Source organism: Myxocyprinus asiaticus, chromosome 7, assembly GCF_019703515.2.
Source record: "Myxocyprinus asiaticus isolate MX2 ecotype Aquarium Trade chromosome 7, UBuf_Myxa_2, whole genome shotgun sequence".
Lineage (NCBI taxonomy): Eukaryota > Metazoa > Chordata > Actinopteri > Cypriniformes > Catostomidae > Myxocyprinus > Myxocyprinus asiaticus.
This window is the reverse complement of record NC_059350.1, coordinates 28,361,817-28,379,999: the sequence shown is the minus strand read 5'-3', so window position 1 is coordinate 28,379,999 and position 18,183 is coordinate 28,361,817. Positions and strand designations below refer to the sequence as shown.

The window sequence follows — 18,183 nt, the reverse complement described above, 5'->3', positions numbered from 1 at the left end:
AAGATCGTATCGTGATGAAATTTGTAAAGTAGGACAGAACAGGAGGAAAACAGTCAATAATGTGTCCATAATTAATGGAAGTTTTAACCCCTTTATTCTCAATTGTACTTGCAAAATTTACCATTGTTCTACTATTGTTTAACAGTGGCTTTTGTAATGATAAGGCCATTACCACAGGTAAGATCATGGATAGCTCCATATTACTGTGGTTAGGTTATGTTGATAGTCTTTTCTAAAAAATAACTATAGTATTTATGAAAAAAGAATAGCCTAAAAACATTTAGAAGCTGTAACTACAACTTTCATTATTGTAATAAAATAAAGTCTAATACATTCGCCCAAATAGATTTAATATGAATCTATACCAGTTAGTGAAAGAGGCAGAATACATAATGAATACAATCCAAATAAGATCAGAGTTTTTTTTAAAGGGGATGCAAGGCAGTGAATCAGCATTATCATTTACATGTTTTACAAGAGAACCCATATGAGAAAAAAACATTGCTTTAATTTTTAAGCCTTTGATGCAAATGAAATACACATCTTTATTTCTTCCTTGAGTTACTTCAGCATTTAATGTCGGTGGTCAAAACAGTTTTCTGTGCTTTAGTGCCACCAGTTGCACTGGTTTTGGTAACTGCAGTTGCTCCTGACATGTTATCCAAAGCTCATTTTATTCATTTTATCGTCAGGCAGTAAAAACAAAACTGATTCCAATTCCCGACTCCAGCGGAATCGACTCCTCAACACAATTTATTTTTAATCAGGATAGTGTCAAAATTCAGGGTCGTCACCAGGGTTGGCCATTTGTGGGCAGTGCCTTTCCAAGTGACATATTTTCACCCCTCAAAATTGCTTGTCAGACATGAGCGGAAAATCAATGGAATTATAAAAATCATCATTAATTTTCACTCGTATATAGCTCGCTCAATCCACTGCTTACTGCACCCGATTGCTGTTCCGTGATAGTTGAGCTTTTTCTGTAACTTTTGGTCAGTTTCTCCTACCCAAATCCAAACCCTAACTGTTAGTGGGACAGGAGAAGCTGACTCTCGATGGCTTTCATGCTGATGGAAAAAAATCACGCATAAATTCTTGCTTGATTCACTTCAATAGACATAGTATGGAGGCGTAATCAAATAAGAACATTGTTAATTTGGATCGTTGTTTTTAAAATGGAACATACAGTATGGTAAGCAAAATCGCTTTTTTATGGAATGAAAAATGGTGAAATCTTAATAAACGACCTCAACAGATTAAATAGAAATGGGTTTAATTAAGATATTTTGGTGTGGTTATTGCTTTAAAAACTATCACTAGCTTACCTACATGTTTTAGATAATAGTGTTTCTTATTCCATATTTCCTATTCTTATTCCATATGTTCTGACGATGGCCCTGTGACTAAACTATATTTAGTGTCTTTATCGCACACTAAATGTAGTTTTTATTTTCTCTTAAGAGTTTTTTAAATGTGTGACATGAAGACATCATCTCCTGCTATTATTTCAGCACACATTTACAGTGCTGTGAAAAAGTAGTTTGTGTATATCTCATACTAAATTGTTTAAAAAATTCAAACCAAATTTAACATAAAACAAAGGCATTCTGAGGAAACACAAAATACAGTTTTTAAATGATAATGTTATTTATTGAAGTAAAAAGATATCCAATACCAACTGGGCCTGCATGAAAAATTATTTGCCCCCTTAATTACAAAATCCCCAAATGTATGAAACTGCACTCATAATGGGGTTCAGCTGGACTAGACACACCCAAGCCTGATTACTGCCAGCTTTGTTCAAATCAACACCTAAATAGAACGTTTTCAGCATCATGAAGTTGGCTAAAAGGTCTCAGTAGCACAGTATGCCAATGTCGAAAGAAGTTCCAGAAATGATGAGGAAATAGGTGATTGAAATACATCAGTCTGGGAAGGGTTACAAAGCTATTTCAAAGGCTCTGGAACTCCAAAGAACCACAGTGAGGGCCATTATCTCCAAATTGAGAAAACTTGGCACAGTAGTGAACCTTCCAGAAGTAGCCGACCTTCCAAAATTCCTCCAAGAGCACAGCGACTGCTCATCCAGCAAGTCACAAAAAAAGCCAAGGACAACATCCAAGGAACTGCAGGCCTCTCTTGCATCAATAAAGGTCACTGTTCATGACTCCATTATCAGAAAGACACAGGCCAAAAATGGCATCCACGGAAGTGTGGCGAGGTGAAAACCACTGATAACCCAGAAGAAGATTAAGGCTAAGTTTAAGGGGGCGTTCGTTTTTCACATGGGTGATATAGGTGTTGGATAACTTTTTTTGCTTCAATAAATAACATTATCATTTAAAAACTGTATTTTGTGTTTACTCAGATTGCCTTTGTTAGATTTTGTTTGAATTTTTGAAACATTTTAGTATGAGATATACACAACAGAAGAAATCAGGATGGAGGCAAACAGTTTTTTTTACAGCACTGTAGTACTGTTCAAATTAGTCTAATTTAGAGACACTGCGTAACTTTACATCGGTAACAACATCATTCCCTAGTTGCTGCTTATATCCAATTTTAAGAGGGAAAATAACAAGAAACAGGCTGAGTCAGAAATCTGTTTCATTGTCAAATGAACTAGACTAATAGGAATAATCCACTTCCCCAACAACTGTCCCATGCATTGATGTAATAATACTACACAAAGTTCCGAAAGTTTGGAAATCTGTCACACACCCTCTCTCTCTTTTGCACGCGCGAACATTATCTCTCACTCAAACGCACATGATGAATGAGTGTCCCACTAATAAACAGGTATTTGAGGAGGATTTGATTGGTTCTTAAGAACACTTAATTGATTTGAGCCAATAACAACGTCCTGTTGCAGTACAACCTAAAGTTACGTAGTCGAACAAAAAATGTATTCTTGCAGTGCCAGACCTGCCTATTAAAGAATAGTTCACCCAAAAATGAAAATTCTCTCATTATTTACTCATGCCATCCTCATTACTCATGATGTGCATGACTTTCTTTCTTCTGCAGAACACAAACAAAGATTTTTATTAAAAAAATCAGCTCTGTAGGTCCATACTATGCACTTTGTGAATTGTGAATTGGTGCCAAAATTTGGATACTCCAAAAAGCACATAAAGGGTGCATAAGTAATCCATATGACTACAGTTGTTAAATCCATATCTTCAGCAGTGATATGATCATTTTGTGTGAGAAACAGATCAATATTTGAGTAAATTTTTGTAGAAATTCTTCTCCCTACCCAGTAGGTGGCATATGCATGAAGAATGTGAATCACCAAAAACACAAGGAAGAATGTGAAAGTGAAAATTAAAGTGAAAATTGACTGAACAGGGAGAAGAATTTATAGTGAAAAAGGACTTAAATATTTATCTGTTTCTCACCCACACCTATCATATTGATTCTGAAGACAATGATTTAACCACTTAGTCTTATTACTTTTATGCGGACCTATGTGATATTTGGAGCTTCACAATGTTGGCCACCATTCACTTGCATTGTTTGGACAAAAAGAGCTGAGATATTCTTCTAAAAATCTTCATTTGTGTTCTGCTGAAGAAATAAAGTCATACACACCCAGGATGGCATAAGGCTGAGTAAATTATGAGAGAACTTTCATTTTTGGGTGAACTATTCCTTTAAGCGACATATGCGGCATCCCTGCTACGACGGGTTCAGTATAGCCACATAATTATTTGCAATAAGTGTAAATAGCACTGGGCACACAGCCCAGCTATATGGATGCCAATAATCCAATGGTACGTATCAAAACTTTTTAAAACATTGCATACGTTTTGAGGAAAACACATGGAGAGATAAGTATGTGAATTTGACCTGTCTCAGCCTAATGATGTGGTGACATTAGTAAAACAGTTGGTTCATGTTTGGGCAATTTCACTATTCTCCCCTTATCAATCCATGCAAGCGAAGACAGACAGTGGCTGAATATGCCATTGGAAAGTCATTTATTTTAAATAAAAATGAACACAAAAGGTGTAAATAAAGAGTCAAAGGGGAGTCTGATATCACTGAAAGTATACACGGTGTTCTCGTTGTGATGGGGTGCAGTGAAGGGGGTGACGGCGCACACACGCCTTTCCCGGTCTGGAACGCATGGTTGGTGGCTTTTTCCAGAAGCCAGGCATCTCACATGCCGACAGAAAGTGAGGGTCATGGCGGTGACTCAGTCACCCATTTCCTGGACACGAGGAGAATGCTCTAAAGCCGTGCTCTGCATTGAAAGATAGCAGTGACGAGGTACCATTACGTGACACAACAGGTGCGTTTCTTCCCACTGCCAGCGATATAGTTAAGTTCAGTCACAATACTTATACTACATACACAGATGTTAGATTATATACTATTTTATTATACACCAGGGTGCAAATAGCATATGCCACTATTTACAGAAAGTGTAAATATCATCTACTGTAGCCTACCATACCATAATTTGGTAATTTAATTCTCTTATTCATTTGCACATAATTTCATTAATATATTTATTAATTCGTGCATGTGATATGTTTGTTTGTTAAAAAAACTATGTTCTTTCTTGTTTGTACTTCTGAAGAACAGGTGCATCTCAATAAATTAGAATGTCGTGGAAAAGTTCATTTATTTCAGTAATTCAACTCAAATTGTGAAACTCGTGTATTAAATAAATTCAATGCACACAGACTGAAGTAGTTTAAGTCTTTGGTTCTTTTAATTGTGATGATTTTGGCTCACATTTAACAAAAACCCACCAATTCACTATCTCAAAAAATTAGAATACATCATAAGACCAATAAAAAAAAACATTTTTAGTGAATTGTTGGCCTTCTGGAAAGTATGTTCATTTACTGTATATGGACTCAATACTTGGTAGGGGCTCCTTTTGCTTTAATTACTGCCTCAATTCGGCATGACATGGAGGTGATCAGTTTGTGGCACTGCTGAGGTGGTATGGAAGACCAGGTTTCTTTGACAGTGGCCTTCAGCTCATCTGAATTTTTTGGTCTCATGTTTCTCATTTTCCTCTTGACAATACCCCATAGATTCTCTATGGGGTTCAGGTCTGGTGAGTTTGCTGGCCAGTCAAGCACCATGGTCATTTAACCAACTTTTGGTGCTTTTGGCAGTGTGGGCAGGTGCCAAATCCTGCTGGAAAATGAAATCAGCATCTTTAAAAAGCTGGTCAGCAGAAGGAAGCATGAACACCAGCAGATGACATTGCACCCCAAATTATCACAGACTGTGGAAACTTAACACTGGACTTCAAGCAACTTGGGCTATGAGCTTCTCCACCCTTCCTCCAGACTCTAGGACCTTTGTTTACAAATGAAATGCAAAACTTGCTCTCATCTGAAAAGAGGACTTTGGACCACTGGGCAACAGTCCAGTTTTTCCTTCTCCTTAGCCCAGGTAAGATGCCTCTGATGTTGTCTGTGGTTCAGGAGTGGCTTAACAAGAGGAATACGACAACTGTAGTCAAATTCCTTGACATGTCTGTGTGTGGTTGATGCCTTGACACCAGCCTCAGTCCATTCCTTGTGAAGTTCACCCAAATTCTTGAATCGATTTTGCTTGACAATCCTCATAAGGCTGCGGTTCTCTCGGTTGGTTGTGCATCTTTTTCTTCCACACTTTTTCCTTCCACTCAACTTTCTGTTTACATGCTTGGATACAGCACTCTGTGAACAGCCAGCTTCTTTGGCAATGAATGTTTGTGGCTTACCCTCCTTGTGAAGGGTGTCAATGACTGTCTTCTGGACAACTGTCAGATCAGCAGTCTTCCCTATGATTGTGTAGCCTAGTGAACCAAACTGAGAGACCATTTTGAAGGCTCAGGAAACCTTTGCAGGTGTTTTGAGTTGATTAGCTGATTGGCATGTCACCATATTCTAATTTTTTGAGATAGTGAATTGGTGGGTTTTTGTTAAATGTGAGCCAAAATCATCACAATTAAAAGAACCAAAGACTTAAACTACTTCAGTCTGTGTGCACTGAATTTATTTAATACACGAGTTTCACAATTTGAGTTGAATTACTGAAATAAATGAACTTTTCCACGACATTCTAATTTATTGAGATGCACCTGTAGATATACCTGTGCTGATAAACTACAGCTGATAGGTATTCATTTTATAAGCTTCATGCTTTTGAATAAATAGACTTATCTATTTGCACAATTTAAACTTGCTTGGTTATTGATGTTGGGTGTGTTTGGATAGGTGTACTTGTAGGCAGGGTTGGGAGGGTTACTTCTGAAATGTATTCCACTACAGATTACAGAATATGTGCTGTAAAATGTCATTTGTAACGTATTCCGTTAGATTACTCAAGGTCAGTAACGCATTCTAAATACTCTGGATTACTTCTTCAGCACTGGTAGATTTTTTCACTTGTTTTGACTATAAAAACTCTGCCAGTACAGTAAGACAAAATACACATATACTTGGTGAAATTCCTAGACGAGTTTTTCCCCGAGTCTGCTCGACATAACAGGCCACAAGCTGGAAATTGAGCGAGCTCACAGAGTCCCAGCTCACAGATCTGCTGAAGGAGACAGGCCCCGATCAATTCTGGCCAGATTTCTGAGATCATCCGATAAAGATCTTGCGTTGTGCCAGGCGAGGAGCAAAGGGAAGCTTTCTTGGAAGAACCATAATATTTTCTTATTCCCGTACTTTGCGAGTTCGACAAGAGAGAAACGCGATCGGTTCAAGGAATGCAAGAAACTCTTACATCAGAAAAAGATCTCGTTTGCTCTAATGTTTCCTGCCAAACTGAGAATAGAAACGAAGGTCGGTCGCAAAGTATTCACATGTCAAAATCAGGCAAAATCTTTTATAGAATCAATGTCTGAGTAAACCATTGGATGTTTCTCATGTGAGTGGGCCTGACTCGCTGTACTTACTCTTGAGGAAGCTGGGCAACATTTTAGGTTTTTTGCGTTGGCTCTGCCGTGCGGCTGGAGCTTGTTTTGTGAATAACACTTTCCTTAAAGAAACATTTGCATTTAAGTTCCCGGACAGATTGAGAGTGGACACTATGGATGACCGCAAAATATCTACATGCTCACACAAAGGATGACTTTTATAAAGCTGACGGATTGTGTAAGTCATGGTATATACTTTTATGCAGCCTCTGAGTGAATTGACTCGATCATCCAGGGAACCGGGATGCCGGTTTTGTTTCTTTTTGTATTGGTTCCGCCTAGCTGCTGGAGCTTGTTCTGTTGAATAACATTCCTTTGGAACAGCTGTTGATTCATCTGTTCGTTCTTCATGCTTACTCCTCCTGCTGGCTGTGGTTTGTTTTGTTGTTTTTTTTTTTTTTTTTTTTTTAACGAGACATTGGCATGATTACGTCATCCATTGAACTCATAACAGCCGGCTCACTGAACATTCATTTGTCTGTGCGAGGAATCTGAATGGTTTTATATCAGCCGGAATTTGTTTTGTGGAAGATCACATCCTTGAGACAGTTCTGTGAATGAATCTACACGTTCTTTGTGTTCATTCTTCCTATTGACTGGGTTTATTTCACAAAGTATTTTCTGTTATGTAATTGAGCAATCCGATGGCAAAGTTGTCGTGGGGACTCGTGGGCGTTCATGGACCTTTTGAGTTTGGAGGGATTGTCGCCGGTTGCGCTTTCGTGCGCGGGGTTAATGTGCACGTTTTTCTTTTTTCTGTTTGTTTTGTTCGGGGGGTTGACTGTTTCACTAATGGGGAATGTGGTCTTCATAATTTTGTTTTTGGTACACAATTTATTTTTTCTATTTTATCAATATGCCAGTTGTTAATATAAGTGTACTATCTCTCTCCACATGGAATGTGAATGGGTTGGGGCACCCCATAAAAAGAAGGAAGGTTATTTATTTTCTTAAACGTAACAAATATTATATAGTGTTTCTTCAAGAAACACATCTCTCCCCGCAGGAAGCTGAAAAATTTGGGAAGATATGGGGTGGACATGTTTTCTTTAGTGCTGGCACAAGTAAGAGCAAGGGAGTCATTATATTGGTAAATAAACATCTACAATTCAAATGTCTCAAACAGATTACAGATAAATCAGGAAGAGTAATTATTGCTTTAGCTGAAATTCAAGGGCAAAGGTTGATTTTGGCTAATATTTACGCACCTAACGCTGATGATCAGGGCTTTTTTATAGATCTTGAAGGGATGTTGCAAACTGCTGGCACCCCTCATGATATAATAATGGGAGGAGACTTCAATCTTTTGATGGATTCAGTCCTTGATCATAGTGAAGCAAAAGTGTGTAAGCCCCCTAGAGCAACACTGATGCTTCAAAGGATGTGTAAAAATCTTGGTCTTTTGGATATTTGGAGACTTTTGAACCCGTCCGGTAGGGACTATACATTTTTTTCATCAGTCCATAAGATTTATTCTAGAATAGATTTTTTAAAAAAATCCAAATCCCTAATTTCATTTGTTGTTGATTGCTCAATTGGAAACATTTTAGTCTCAGATCATGCCCTGGTGTGTTTAGAGGTGATGCCACATATAGAGAAAAAGAAATCATATAGTTGGCTTAATGTATCCCTTCTGCAAAATCCTGATTTCCAACAAATGTTAAAGACTGAAATCAATGTTTATATGGAGACCAACTGGTCCTCAGGATCCTCTGTTGGCATGGCTTGGGAGGCACTTAAAGCGGTTCTTAGGGGCCGGATCATACAGTATGCCTCATTCATCAAAAAATCCAAAGCACGAGAACTTGTGGAGTTGGAAGGAAATATTAAAAGTGCAGAGGCAGAGCTGAATTTTTTAGATCCTATGCTACAGAACTGGCTCCACTTTTGTTAGAAGTTTATACTGAATCATTAAAAAATGGAAAACTTCCTCCAACCATGACACAAGCCCGGATCAGTCTGATTCTTAAAAAGGACAAAGATCCAAGCGAGTGTAAAAGTTACCATCCAATTTCCCTGATCCAACTAGATGTAAAAATATTGTCAAAAATTTTGGCTAATCAATTAAGTAAAGTTATGACATCACTTATACATCAGGTGGGGTTTATTCGGGGCCGCAGCTCTTCTGATAACATCAGGCGTCTCATCAATATCATGTGGTCAGTAGTGAATGATCAATCTCCAATCGCTGCCATCTCACTTGATGCCGAAAAGGCGTTTGATATGGTAGAATGGGATTATCTTTTTAAGATTTTGGAAATGTACGGGTTCGGAAGTACATTTATTGGTTGGATTAAGTTACTTTTTAGACACCCTGTAGCAGCGGTACAAACAAATGGATTAATCTCAGATTATTTTACTCTGGATAGGGGCACTCGGCAGGGTTGCCCTCTTTCCCCATTATTGTTCTGTCTTGCCCTGGAACCATTAGCAGCTGCGATAAGAAAGGAGGATGATTTTCCAGGGCTGATTGCGGGAGGTGTGGCGCATAAGCTTCTGCTTTACGCAGATGATATTTTATTATTTGTCTCTGAACCTACCAGATCTTTGCCTTGCCTCCACAGAATTATTAATTCCTTTTCCAAGTTCTCAGGATACAAAGTCAATTGGGCTAAATCCGAAGCTTTGTCTTTGACAGCATACTGCCCAGTAACGGCTTTTCAGCCGGACGCCTTCCAGTGGCCAAAACAGGGCATTAAGTATTTGGGGATTTTATTCCCAGCAAATTTGTCTGATTTAGTTAGTGTTAATTTTGACCCTTTAATAAAAAGGTTTTCGAGCGATGTCAGCAGGTGGGCTTCATTACATTTATCGATGATTGGGAAGGTTAATGTTATTAAAATGAATTGTATTCCAAAATTTAACTACCTGCTACAATCTCTCCCTGTAGATGTCCCCCTCTCTTATTTCAAGCAATTTGATAGCATAGCAAAGTCCTTCATTTGGAATGGTAAACGTCCCAGATTGCATTTTAATAAGTTACATAGGCCGATAGACAAAGGAGGGCTAGGCCTACCCAAGATTTTGTTTTATTACTATGTGTTCAGTCTCAGACATTTGGCTCATTGGTCACTTCCACCTGAGAGAGCCCCTCCCTGGTTTGTTATTGAACAGGCAGTTCTTGCCCCTATTTCGCCATTACAAAGCATCTCTATCAAACTAATCGGAAAAGTTACACCCCGTTATTTCGCATTTACACTCGGTATGGACCAAAGTGTCCAGACTGTTTAAATTGTACAATTATTTAAATGCTGCCTCGAGCATATGGCAGAACCCAAGACTGTGTATTGGCAAGTCTCCTTTCTGCTGGCCGGAGTGGATTGTGAGGGGGGTTGCTACACTCGGTGACCTATATGAAAGTGGTGTGTTGAGATCGTTTGAAAACTTGGTCCAACATTTTGGGATCCCCAGACCTCAGTTTTATAGGTATTTACAACTGCGCCACCTGCTTTGCACTATTTTTGGGAGTAGCACACATCCCCCTAAGAGAGGTGATTGAGGCTTTTGGAATAGGTCATGAGGCGTCAGTGTACTACTCCCTGTTAATTCAGAGTATGGGGGACGGAGCCTTAACTTCTCTCAAGAGAGTATGGGAGAAAGATTTCAACTTGGCATTGTAGGAAGGAGTGTGGACTAAGATTCTTAAAAACATCAAGTCTGCATCTAGTGATGCAAGGGTGCGTCTTATACAATTCAAAATTTTGCATAGATTTTATTGGACCCCTCTAGACTGTATAGGCTTGGTCTTAAAGACACACCCACCTGCTAGAGATGCCAATCGGAGGATGGAGACATGGCCCATGTTTTTTGGTGGTGTGTCGAGATCCAGAAATTCTGGTCGAAGGTTCAGAATTTTGTGTGCAACGTGATGGGCACTCAGGTTTCATTTTGCCCCAGACTTTGTGTTCTGGGCGATGGGGCGGTCATCGATGTGGGGGATGGCCATATAGGGAACTGGGTTCTGACATGTGTGATGATCGCCAGGCAGGTTATTTTGAGGGGTTGGAGGTCAACTGGTGCACGGAGGTGGGGAGGGTGGCAGCTTATGAGGAGGTGTCATCTGGAAGACAGGGTGGCTTGGATAAGTTTGTTCGGAAATGGGGCAGGTATTTGGAGTTTTTGGAGGGCTCTCGGGTGGGGTGTGGAGAGAGTAGTGTATTATAGTTTGTATGATTCTTATGTGTGTGTATGTATGTATGTAGGTATGTGTATATATATATATATATATATATATATATATATATATATATATATATGTATTTATGTTTGTATATGTATGTATATTGACCACAGGGTTGTTTTTTTTTTGGGGGGGGGGGGAGTGGGCAGGGAGGGGGGGTTGTGGGGTTTAAATGTTGATTTTATATATATATATATATATATATATATATATATATATATATATATATATAATGTTTACATTTCATTGTAAAAAAAATTAAATAAAAAAAAAAAAAAAAAAAGACACCCACCTGCTGGCGTTGTCAATCAGAAGTTGGAGACACTACCCATGTCTTTTGGGGGGGTGTTAAGATCCAGGAGTTTTGGTTGAGGTTTCGGAGTTATTTGTGTGATGTTTTGAACATTCAGGTTTTGCTTTGTCCCAGACTCTGTATTTTGGGTGAGGGGCGGTCATGAATTTAGGGGATATTCACATTAAAAATTGGGTTCTGACCAGTCTTAGGGCAGTGGTAGCTCAGCGGTTAAGGCTCTGGGTTACTGATCAGAAGGTTGGGGGTTCAAGCCCCAGCACCGCCAAGATGCCACTGTTGGGCCCTTGAGCAAGGCCCTTAACCCTATCTGCTCCAGGGGCGCTGTATCGTGGCTGACCCTGCACTCTGACCCCAGCCTAGCTGGGATATGTGGAAAAAGAAGAATTTCACCATATATGTGCAAATGTATAATGTGTGATAAATAAAGAAAATTATTAATTATAATTAATTATAAAATTATAATTATTATAATTATTATTATGTCTCATGTAATTTTAAGGGGTTGGAAGTCAAGTGGAGCACCCTCTTTTTCGGAGTGGTGTGTGGAAATGGGGAGGGTAGCTGCATTTGAGGAAGCGGGAGGCTGGGGTTTAGGGACTTATTTGTTAAAAAAAAATGGGGCAAATATTTAGTTTTTTTGGGGGACTCTCAGGGAGGGGATGTGGAGAGTGTAGTTTAATCATGTATGCTTATTATTATTTTATTTATTTATATATATTTTTTGGATTGTGTGTGTGTGTTATGTGGGACCACAGGGGTGTTCGTTAGGGGTCAGGGTGGGATTGTATTAGTGGTGTTTAAATGTAAAATGTTGATTCTTTATATATGTGTTGAGTTTTTCACTGTAATGTGCTTATGAATCAATAAAAATGTTAATTAAAAAAAAAAAAAAAAAAATTAAAATTAAAAACCCATATTCACAGGTGGGTAGCAACATGCCACATTTACTTGAGTAACTTTTTGGAGAAAATGTACTTTTAAGAGTAGGTTTAAGAGTAGATAGTGAGTACTAATTAAATAGGAAGTGAAATTCTAATTAAAACAAAATTACTCTTACAATGGGGAAGGTTACTGTCCTTACATTACTGATATTAATTTAATGTGTTAATAAATGCATAATTTATTGAGAGATTTTTTAATAGTACTTTTATAACACTGGAACTTTACAGCGGAACTATCACTCGACTCGAGTTCATCACTTTTTGTCTTGTTGGTGCAGCGCAAAATAGAATGGGGCATCCGTTTACTGTCCGGACACATCCATTGTAGACAGCATCATTTATGATCATGGGAGCTATTTGCTTTTGTCACATTGTGCCGCTCGCATCTGGCGTTGACAGAGCATTATTTTACTCTGCTAAATGCGTGTTTGATTAACACAGTGCAAGTATTAAGCAATACGCATTATACAGCACGCGTGTGGTGCGTTTTTCTTAAGGACAACAAAGAACAAGCTCTGAACGGCCTAAACTCCCCTCTATACACAGAGATAATGTGCAACAACTTTTCATTTTACAAAACAAATTATCTAAATTCTGCTATCACTGTATATACTGTAAGCCACAGAATATACTGCATTAAGAATACATGCAGGACTTTAAAACGTTGTGAAATAGCAACAGTGGGCATTAATAATGCATGATCTTGCTTTGATTCATAGTTAAGAATATATAATACATAATAATATTATTGAGCCTGTGAGACACTGTTTAAATTTTTCATTGTAATAATTACATGGGAAGTTTTCAAACTTTTCTTCTAATTTTCAGATTCTACCAAATCTGTCAAGCATCCTTAAAGAGATCATTCACCCATAAATGAATATTCTGTCATCATTTTGACTCGCTCTTTTTGTTCCAAACTTGTTTGACTTTGTCTTCTCTGGAACCCGAAACAAGCTGTTAGGCAGAATGTTAGGGACTGACACCCTCAGTCACCATTCACTTTCAAACATGAGAAACAAATAGAAGTGAAAGGTGACTGAGGTTAATATTCTGTCTAACATCTCCTTAATTGTTTTCATTTTGTTCAAGTCATACAGGTTTAGAACATGAGGGTGAATAAATTATATCATAATTTTCATCTTTGAACTATCACTGTAACAGATGGTATATAGGATGACACAGGCACAGATCAGATGGGAAGTAACTAGTTACTCTTGAGAATTCTTTAATTTGATACTTTATTAGTCTTACTCAACTAATTATTAACATTAGAACTTTTACTTCTACTTGAGCAATTATTTTTTTAAAGACTTAGTACCTGAGTACAGTTTTTGGCTACTCTACCTCTGCCCATATTTAACTATTATTCTATTTATGGTAGTTATGGTTAGCTGATTATTTGCCCATGTCAAAAACCTTAAACAAAGCCATGCAAGGTAAAAGAAATAAGTAAATTTTTATTATTTCAGGGTAATATTAATACTCACTATTTTCGGTGATAATGCCTCTGTTTAAAACAAATGATACATTTCTGGTTATCCAGCCATTTGGTACTGCTGCATACACGTAGTTTGTTGGATGAACAAGGCTGTCTGCAGTACTCTGAACTCTGCATGCTAGAACGAATTTGCGCAAAGCTTCTAACCTCATGCACTCATGCGTTCACTGAATATTCTGAGGAATTTAATCGGCTTACTTAACCTTAATTTCTGAAATGGCCACCTTCGAATTTGGGAACAAATTTACAAGATTAGACTCTATAAAATTAGCTGATGCTACGGTTTATTTCACAACGTTTGACTGAATCCTTTAATGTTGCTCTTAAGCCCCCTTTAAAGAATACGTAAGATAGACGGACCGCAGACCGACCTGTGAGGAGAAAAAAACAAGTAAATGGTCCGATAACCTAGAACTGTCTCTATTTGGGTGAGTTACACTGGTCAGCCATAAACTATGCGGCCCGCCAAAGCATGTCGATTATGATTTTAAAACAAGATTGCGACAGCAATTCCAACCTAATCACAGTAGTAATATGCCGCCAAACGTTGTGGCCGTTAGCAGATGTTAATGGATGTCAACGACATTTTTTATAATAGGTGACTTGCCCTTCCCCTCTTTAAGTTGTCAAGCGTAAATTAAGCCATTCGTAGTTTGCACGAAATGAATAATGGAAAGAGATAATGTGCTCCATCTTAGTAGAAACTGCTCAGTAAAACACACAAAATAATATGATAAAACTCACCTCAGAAAAGGAATGTCTTCTAAAATAAATGAATATTTTCTCCAATTTCTACGAGATTTAACCACACTACTAAAACCAACGTGAACAGTTAATTCCACCTCGCGATCACTTTCCCGTTGCACTATTCTAACGGTGATGGTTAAAGAAACAGAGCTCTGTAAAGCCCCGTGCTAGGAGAACAAGGTAGTCAATATGGCCGGCGTTAGGAAGTCAGCTTGAGGCGTGGTTTGCTGATAGATGAGAAGGGGAAACGTGCGCCTCTCGATGTCATTTCAGTGGTAGTTCAAATTTAGAGAGACCACATGCAGTACGCCACTAACAGTATTTAGTGCTGTTTTACAACATTATTTGCCCACACATGTAACGTGTTTATCACGTTATCTTTGATTTGTCAACATTTGGAGTTATATATGTGCCACAATTCTGAGCAAGATGATATTTTCAGTGTGCAAGATATTTTGAGTGCACAAAAAGTTATTTTGCACACGCAAGATGATATTTTGAGCAAAGAAAAATGTTCTGCGTGCGCAAGATTATATATTTTGATCACAAAGAAAATTCACGTGTAGGCACTTGAACTCGGTTTTGTAAAGCAACGTGTCTTCTTGCAAAGATTAATTCATATTTTGTGTGTGCAAGATCCTCATATGCGCTCAGGACTTTAGACTGCTCGCTCGCTTTTCCACCTGTATTCTGACAAGTCCCACCTTCTATGTCAGCATTGGCTATTATGAGCTGCTTACAAGCGCTCTGCGATTGGACAGTTGAGGTAGCTACAGCAACCACGAACATTTCAGTGTAAATGTAGCAGAACAGCCAATAGGCACAAAACTCCAAGTTCAGTGCACACTTGTATATACTGTATCATTACAAAAAATATAACCATGTGGATTACAGACATACCAGAAATACTGTAAATCTTAACTTACTGTAATGTAAGTTTAAAAAAAGAAAAAAAAAAAAAAACATATATATATATATATATATATATATATATATATATATATATATATATATATATATATATATATATAGTAGCCTGGGATCATGCAATGCCAAGGAATATTTTCCTTTTTTATCTTTTCCTTTTTGCTGTCTTAAACAACTGAGGTTATACTATACATTTAATTTTCCCCAAACTATGACAGGTGACATAATTAGCCACTTTTGCCATAAGGGTTCTGGTAGAATGCATAATTCAGAAAAACAGCATACTGAACATTTCAAGATACCCCACAGGTTTGAAATGCAAACATAAACAGCTTTACTGATTTATCATCAAGAATAGAATAGAACAGAATATTTTAATTTAGGCAATATTTATAATATTCATAATATTTATAACAAGGCTGTCATCACGCCTGACATATAGGCCATAAGAAAATGGGATAGGACACACTAAAGAATGTGGACAAAATAAAATATAATTTTCTTTAGTAAACATGTTATGTAATAATAACAAAAAGAAGAAGAAATTTCAGTGGTTACTGATCCATGGTACACTGTAATCTGGTCACATTTATTTTAATAAACTGCTCTATCCTGTGGGATAGATAAAAGTCAAATAAGTTCCCCCAAAACTACACTATTATGTAAGTCTTAAAGAGTGTACACATGGGAGAGATTAAATTAATATAATTTCAGATGAAAGTGGTAGCTAGCATGGCCAAGCTAGTAGCTATGTAAGTGTAACTTGGTAACCTACATAACCAAATACTAGCCAAGAGAACCAAATACTAATACAGACTATACTCAGAGAGCTAGCTAGTAAGCCTATTGGCAGTGTACAGACTAAAAAAACATATTTCATAAAGGCTTAATAAAAACAGTTCAACAAAAGAGCTGCTTCGTATGGTCATAGTCAGTGTTGGGGGTAACGCGATAAAAGTAACGCATGTTATGTAATCAGATTACTTTTTCAAGTAACGAGTAAAGTAACACAATATGTTTTATTTTTTACCATAATATCTGAGTTACTTATTTTTTTTCATTTCATTCTGAAAGTTTTTTTGAATACTTAATACTGCTGTTAAAAACTTTTAAAGTGGGGCCTGGGTAGCTCAGCGAGTAAGAAGACGCTGACTACCATCCCTGGTATCACGAGTTCGAATCCAGGGCATGCTGAGTGACTCCATTCAGGTCTCCTTAGCAACCAAATTGGCCCGGTTGCTAGGGTGGGTAGAGCCACATGGGGGAACCTCGTCATGGTTGCTATAATATGTGGTTCTCGCTCACGGTGGGGTGTGTGGTGAGTTGTGCGTGGATGCCGCAGAGAATAGCGTGAATCTTCCACATGCGCTACATCTCCGCGGTAACGCGCTCAACAAGCCACGTGATAAGATGCGCGGAGTGACTTGAGTCACTATGCCACCATGAGGACTTAGAGCGCATTGGGAATTAGGCATTCCAAATTGGGGAATAAAGGGGAGAAAACAAACAAAAAAAAAGTTTTAAATGTTTTTTTCATCTGTAGTTTTTGTTCTATTGTTTTATTTTTTTCTGATAATTTTTTTTATTGATTTAAATATTGAACACAGAAAAACAAAACATATATGTACAGAATCAAGAGTTATCCCCCACTATCACCCCAACCCCACCCTGGCCCCCAACAACATCCCAGTGGTCCTACATGATTATAGACACACACACACAAAAATAAATAAAAGAAAAATAATAACAATCACACATCCAGCAATGTCAGATATCCGCCCCATTTCTCCATAAACAAATTAAATTTCCCTAGTCTTCTAAATGACCCTTCTTCAAAGACTGCCACCCTCCCCATCTCCAAGCACCACTCCTGAAATGAGGGCACTCCAGCTGACTTCCAACCCCTTAAAAGAATCTGTCTGGTGATCATGACACTGGTCAGGACCCAACTCTTTATGTGTCTATTCTAAACATCGGTGACCGCCCCATCACCCAGAATACAGAGTCTGGGGCAAAATGAAACCTGAGTGCCCAATAAATCACACACAAGACTCTGAACCTTCAACCAAAACTCCTGGTTCTTAACATACTCCCAAAGGCATGGGTTATGTCTCTATCCTCTGATTGGCATCACCAGCAGGTGGGTGTCTATAAGACCAAGCCTATACAATCTAGAGGGGTTCCAATACAATCAATGTAAAATTTTGAAATGCATAAGGTGCACCCTTGCATCTCTAGATGCAGACTTTAGAATCCTAGCCCACTCTCCCTCTTCCAGTACCAAGTTTAAAACTTTCTCCCATAATCTCTTGAGAGAAGTTGACTCTGAATTAGCAGGGAGTAATACACTGATGCCTCATGACCTTTTCCAAAAGCAGTAATCACCACTCCCAGAGTATCTGCCGCTTTAGGGGGTGTATGCTACTCCCAAAAATAGTACAGAGCAGGTGGCACAGCTGTAAATATCTAAAGAACTGAGATCTGGGAATCCCAAAATGTTGAACCACATTTTCAAAGGATCTCAACACTCCACCCTCACATAGGTCACCGAGTGTATTAACCTCCCTCACAATCCACTCTGACCAGCAGAAACATCTTGGTTACTGATGGAACCTCTGTCCCCTGATGGAGGGAACG

General features: G+C 38.2%; 1 protein-coding gene and 1 long non-coding RNA gene across 6 annotated transcripts in view; one reads left to right on the top strand and one right to left on the bottom strand.

The window, feature by feature from the left end:
* The window catches only part of LOC127443757 (uncharacterized), a 600,892-nt gene extending 589,006 nt beyond the window's left edge, over positions 1 to 11,886 (top strand). Inside the window, exon 2 of the long non-coding RNA XR_007897698.1 lies at positions 11,622 to 11,886. This is a non-coding gene — a long non-coding RNA (uncharacterized LOC127443757). The remainder of the gene's footprint in view (positions 1 to 11,621) is intronic.
* LOC127443695 (radixin) overlaps positions 1 to 14,808 on the bottom strand; it is a 280,821-nt gene extending 266,013 nt beyond the window's left edge. For 3 of the 5 annotated variants that reach the window (XM_051702493.1, XM_051702492.1, XM_051702494.1), the window contains exon 1: positions 14,617 to 14,808. The gene's annotated coding sequence lies outside the window, so the exon portion shown is untranslated. The remainder of the gene's footprint in view (positions 1 to 14,616) is intronic. The other 2 variants (XM_051702491.1, XM_051702489.1) reach the window with 2 other exon arrangements.
* Between the last annotated feature and the right edge of the window lie 3,375 nt (positions 14,809 to 18,183).